We start from the raw sequence: 6,398 nt of genomic DNA on the forward strand, positions 1-6,398 counted from the left end.
ATATTTCGTTTCCAATAAAATATATTACTGGGTATGTCTACCAGGTAGAATTCTTTCCTTATGCGTGATTGGGAAGTCGATGTTATCACGTGATATTACCGAGGTAGGTGTATAGCTTAATTAAGTCACCCAATAAGAGTAAGCCTTCGTAGCTCAGTGGATACGACGCTGGTCTGCAATTTTGTCGACACGGTTCGAACCCGGTCTCCGATACAATTTATTATTATTATTTTTTTATTTTGGTACTTTTTTTACAATTATGATATCAAAGCGTAACACATTCTATTAGATAATTATCCTGAGATTCTTTACAGAAAAAAACTTTTTTGGTGCCAATCTGGTGTACAGTCCCTTTAATAAGGGTGGGTAGATAACAGCAAAACACATACAGTGAGATTCAAAGTAAATGTTCATCAAGAGGAAATTATTTAACAAAGCAAAGTCTTCATTTGTTAGTCTTTATTATTAAACTCAGCATCGGTTGGGAGTGGTCAAGTGATTAAATTGCCCTTGTCTTACCCAAGAAATTTCTTGTTCAATCCCTATTATGAGTGCCTTCTCAAAGACTCTATAAAGAGACACAAGTGTTGGTATGCTACAAATAAACGGACTCGAGCGGGATAATAATAAGCTGTCAGCTGCTAAAAGAAATAAGTAAACACTACACTCAGATGTCTCCAACTCAGACTCAATACATTTGTGAATGTAAGCGAAGCCTTATTACGAACACATTAGAATTTTTAGATGTCTCAGAATCAACAAGAAAGACAAGAATGGCTCTCCTATTGGTTTCACCTGTTTGATTATCAGGAATGCAAAAAAAAAAACTATTATGAAATTGCAACATTTATTCTGAACGTTCAACGAGATAAACACATCAATCCGTATGTTGACTATTTTCCTGTAGGATTGCCTCTGTCATCGATGATGACGTCGGCACACTGATAGAAGGTCAGGGGAACATTGGGGTTGTTCGTCACATATATAACCTTGAGGGTAAATAAAAACATGTTATTGAATGATGACATAATACAAATATTGCCTCCCTTTAGGGGAACAATGCATCTTGTTTACCTTGGCGTTAACAAACTGAAAAACATTTCTTTATACATTTCTTTAAATATGGGTTGAGTATTTTACTAAAGTTTCTCGATGCCAAACTCGCCATTGCCGTCTGCTACCACTATATAAACTAAGCGCCGTAACTGAATGTGACACTCTTATTCAAAATCAAAACATACACTTGTATAACAAATATAAATTTTGACTGAACTTAAACTTACTTACTAAATAATTCATTTATGGAAAACATTAACTACTGATAACACGATTGTAACCATGTGTTTAATAGCTGAAAACGCAAAAATGTTAAATGTTTGGAGAATGCTAAAAGAGTTAGAGAGATCTACTTTAGATTCATAAGGTAGAACTACTGCGTTTTATGCACATATCTCTCACATTAACTCGGTATCCTTCATAAGATCCAATGTTTTCTAATAATTATCCTATTGGGATATTAAAGCAATAGTATCAATTGTGGTAAATCGTATTTAGGAGTAAAAGTGCATCTTTAAAGATATACCGAATCACTCCATTCTCATACCTGAATTATTGCATGGCCAACCATCCTGCAAAGAAATAAACGATTATGTGTATGAAGATGTATACAGAACTAATGCCGATGTATGTAATGATTTTGGCTAATAAATAACATATCGGGTTTTAAGTTTTTAGTATGGTTTCCGTATTAATTTAAATTATAAATTATTTGATTATGGATAATGCATGGTTATTCCAAATAACGTGCGTATGACGACAAACAATAGGATTATGCAACGCTCTTGTTTTTAACCTTATTATTGTTTTGCAATCATTCGTTTCTTTACTTAAGTGTTTCATATGAATATTGTACACTTAACCTGCACCTGCTGAGTATGGATGAACTACTCACGTTACTGGTAGTGTTACAGTGGGTGTGTAGAGTGTGAGGGAAGGAGCACAGTCATCAGCTATTTGAGCAAGATGATGAACCATGGGCCCGTGCAGCATTGTCACGTTAAAATAGCCCTGCAACGGGAAATAACGCATGCGCATTGTCAATGGAAATACAGTGTGTTTTGTTTGTTATGATGTGAGTTTTTTTCCGGAAAGATGAGTCATCTCATCTACATTCACAATAAATCATTACTTTCAAATCGGATGTCACAGTCGATAAGAATTCGTTTCTGGTTGTGTTCAAATAAATAATTAAGTACGATGTACAGAATAAATCAATTAAATGTATAAACATTAACTTTTAATAATATAAACAATACCATAGTCTCTACACACTCTCTATGCTATTTTTTTTCAACTTAATTACTGGCGTGTTCTTATCGCAGTGGTCCGCGTTCTTCTGGAAGGAAAACTGATAATCCATTCCGTCACTGAAACAGACGGTGATTCCTCAATGACAAAAAAACGTGAGTTCTTTCACACAAAACCTTACCTTTCATGTGTTAGTATAAATAAGCAACCCCAGCTTCATTACAAACGTGCTAAAGGACAATTCTTTATCGTTAAAAATTAGACAGTTGGCAAGTTGCATCAACGTTTTGTTCAACCGTCTCTCTCTATGAAGACACAGGGCAAACTGAACAGTTTCTTGGTATTTCCAAAAGGACATCAGTGGGACTTGTTTCTTCCCGAGATTGAATGATATAAGCTTATAGCTGTCTGAATGATATCAAATTAAACTGTTCGCATCAATCCTCGTCCATATAACGCTCATGATGAAATAATCATTTACTGCCAGTGGATCACTGCCTCCTCGGCCGGTCTCCCTCCACATGGTCCCGAAGTGAGGTAGCAGTCGGCGCTTGCTGAAGTTATTCAAGACAATTTGCCGGCCAATTTATAACATATTTTTCTACGGATCTTTTTCACTCTTCTTGAGTGAAGCATTTTGAAATTTGTGTAAATGTAATTAAGTTGTTGTGAAAATAGCAAAAGAGTTAGGTACGGCTAGATATCACACGTTTGGCTCATTTGTTGTTGTTTTGTTTTATCTAAGGCAGTAATTCCATGATTTTGGTGCGTATTTACTAAACTAATTATGTGTCATTCTGTAATTCTTTATAAGCAATTCATCGAATGATTCTATTGGTTGTTCACGCTGTAGTTATTGGTCTTTTTTATGTCTAAATTATTTCAAGCTTCATAAACCCCCATCCACTTTTTGGGGTAATACTTGTTAAAAAGGAACTACCGAAGCTACATCAGTGCCAAAACATTTAACTGATAGTGCAGAGTTTCTACCGTATTTTTGTCATTATAAAAAAAAAATATTTTCGGATAAAATTTAATCCGAAATGTCATCATTTTTATCATAATGATTAGAAAAAGTTACCACTGACACAAGTATTAACAATAACATATAAGCAAATGTACTATACACGCGCACATTTGTTATGACCAAGAGTGCATCTCTGTGTTTGTGTGCAGTGAGTAAACGATCCAACAACAAAACAAAAAACAGTCATACGTACCAGCCTTGTTGATGCCATCCATAGTACCGCGCTGTCTAGGAGAGAGCATGCAGAGATGGGCAGTGGCGGTGGCCACAAGAGTAACCAGGACGGCTGCTGTCAGTTGCATGGTGTGGTAGTATTGGTTCTCTGGTGGAATTATGTAAATTGAAGACAAATGGAAAGCAATGGTACTTATAACTTGGTTCAGACTAAATGTAGATCACATGTTGTGTGTGACCTCTTACTTCTTTGATAAGGAATTTATGACAGAGCGAGGGTTATTCAAAACGTTGAAGTATGCAATAAATAGCATGCAAAACACAATTTATATACACAATCGCTTTGTTGTAGCCCCACAAGCTATGTTCGCTGCATAAAAGGCATTTCTGTACACTTTCTAACCATTGTCTAAAACCGATAAAGTAGTCTGCTCTTGATATAAGTTTTAGGCACTGGCACATTTATCTTTAATTGTCATTTCTAGTAAAATGTATCCGCTACGAATATACGTTTTTGAGAGAAGGACAAAGAAAAACGCATTTACAACCTAATTTTGTGAAAGTAAGGTTTTAGCCCAATTTCATTTGCTTTTTGTCCACAAAATCACACCACCGCCTTTAAAAGAGAGGGCGGGGGGGGGGGGAGTTCTCAGTCAGATAAATTACATAAGCATATAGTTTACAAAATCGATCCTTTTAATCCAGCTCGAACCAACCAGGATATCTAACAAAGCGTGATCGAGCCAACGGGTTTCGAGAATAATGACCAAATGTCTTTCATCGTTACACAGTCCAAATATTGGCTTGTCCTATAAGAAATATACTTCAGCATACATCCTTTGTATAGAAATGTTTAACAAACATGTTTCAATAGAGATCTGCAGCCATTTGTATGGAAGTGGTCAATTATTTAGTTTTGTCAATGTGAGCCGAAAAGTGTTTTGATAGGTCAGTATGAATCCAAAATATCATATTAACCAATCAAATCACTTAATTGTGTAAACTAACCAAAAGATAACATGTGGACAACTTGACCTAATTCAATACGATTGGCTGCTGGAGTATCAAGTAAATATGATATAAAATTCATATAAGAACTTTTTGAAGCACCCTCATGTTTACGTAAGCAGGAAGGCTGCGTATTCACGTAAGTACTAAGCGCAGAGTTGAAAATGATATGAAACTTTAATTTGAATAATTATTATACATTGTACACACTTGATCGTTATGGTGAGTTGTCGTTATAAACGGCCCGTTTAACAAAGACTAACATGTGCTTCTTTTGACAATGAATGTTTTTAAACTTGTTCCGGGGCGACAATTCCATCATTTATCGATAAAGCTATTTAAACGTGTGTGGTATGTTTATACGTGTCTGGTTTGTTTATACGTGTGTGTGTGTGTGTGTGTGTGTGTGTGTGTGTGTGTGTGCGTGTGTGCGTGTGCGTGCGTGTGTGTGGGGGTGGGTGTGCATGCGTGCGTGCGTGCGTGCGTGCGTGCGTGCGTGCGTGTGTTAATACATTTGTGTTTGTAGTTCATTGTCGTTTGGTCCACTGCTTTGTGCCTCTCAACAGGTTGGGGTTTTATATATATTATGATATTTTACCTACTTTCAGTACAAACAAAGACCACTTCTACCGCTTTTGGTGAAATCGAATACTTTTTTACGCTTTCTTTAAAAATTATAAACAATAGAGCTCAAATTTGAATTTTGGTGGTGTCTTATCATTGTTAAAAGCATTTTATTCACATTTATAAGGACTATTTTTGTCCATGACTGACCCTACAAAACGTGCACGAAACCCTTTAATACAGTGTAAGTTATGCTATAGAACAAGCTTGTGGCAGCATTCAAAAAGCAACTTAGGTTAAAGCTACACTCTCACAGATTGAACGTTTGGACAACTTTTTTTGTCTTGAAACGAGCCATTTTTTTGCGAAAATCAGGATACCAGTTATATAAGACTGCTGACAAATGTTTTATGCATTTTTCTTTAACCGCTAGTTGTAGAAATGGTATATCTGTCAGAGTTTTGCTTTAAATTGTCAACTGAGTCGACAATTGCCTTTTTTTAATCTGAACTGAAAGAAAACTAACCATGTGTGTTCAACAAACACATATACAGATGTAGGAATATACCTTATCATTGTTAGTCAAAACTAATATGTTGACACAGCCCGAACATGGGGCAACATAGTCCATAAAATCATTCAACAACGCAGTTTTAACTATAAATGAATTACACGAACAAACGCTTTGGGTTGGAATCGGTTTGCAACAATCAAGTAATATGCCAAAAATCATGGCCCATATTCACTAATGTAATTCATTATTGGACTCCAAAACGGGAGTTTTAAATGTAATACATACTTATGGATAATATTTATTTTGATAAGGGTCTGGCAATAACAGTAAAACACATACAGTCAGTTTCAAAATGAATGACCGTATAGAGGAAATTTTATAACAAATACAGATTTTTTATTTTGACTCTTGATTATTAAACTCAGGATCGGTTAAAAGTGGTAATGTGGTTAATGTGCCCTCGTCTCACCCAAGAGGTTGCTGGTTCAATCCCAACCATAAGTTTCTTCTCAAGGACTCTACAAATATACACCAGTACTAGTATGTACCCAATAAACGGACTCGAGCGGGATTCTATAAGCTGTCAGCTGCTAAAAGAAATAAGTAAACACTACACTCAGATGTCTCCAACTCAGACTCAGTACATTTGTGAATGTAAGCGAAGCATTATTACGAGCTCATTAGAATTTTTAGATGTCTCAGAATTAACAAGAAAAACAAGAATGGCTGTCCAATTGGTTTTACCTGTTTGATTATCAGTGATGCAAAAAACTCATATGAAATTGTAAAATTTATTCTGAACGT

At 35.6% G+C, this 6,398-nt stretch overlaps 1 long non-coding RNA gene across 1 annotated transcript; it reads right to left on the minus strand.

Moving 5' to 3' along the window:
* Positions 1-884: 884 nt before the first annotated feature.
* Positions 885-2,067, minus strand: LOC128207951 (uncharacterized). Its single transcript, XR_008256785.1, has 3 exons — positions 1,952-2,067; positions 1,604-1,628; positions 885-989 (listed from the first exon to the last, which is right to left on the minus strand). It is a non-coding gene; the product is annotated as an uncharacterized LOC128207951 (long non-coding RNA).
* Between the last annotated feature and the right edge of the window lie 4,331 nt (positions 2,068-6,398).

This window comes from Mya arenaria, chromosome 11 (assembly GCF_026914265.1).
Source record: "Mya arenaria isolate MELC-2E11 chromosome 11, ASM2691426v1".
Classification (NCBI taxonomy): domain Eukaryota; kingdom Metazoa; phylum Mollusca; class Bivalvia; order Myida; family Myidae; genus Mya; species Mya arenaria.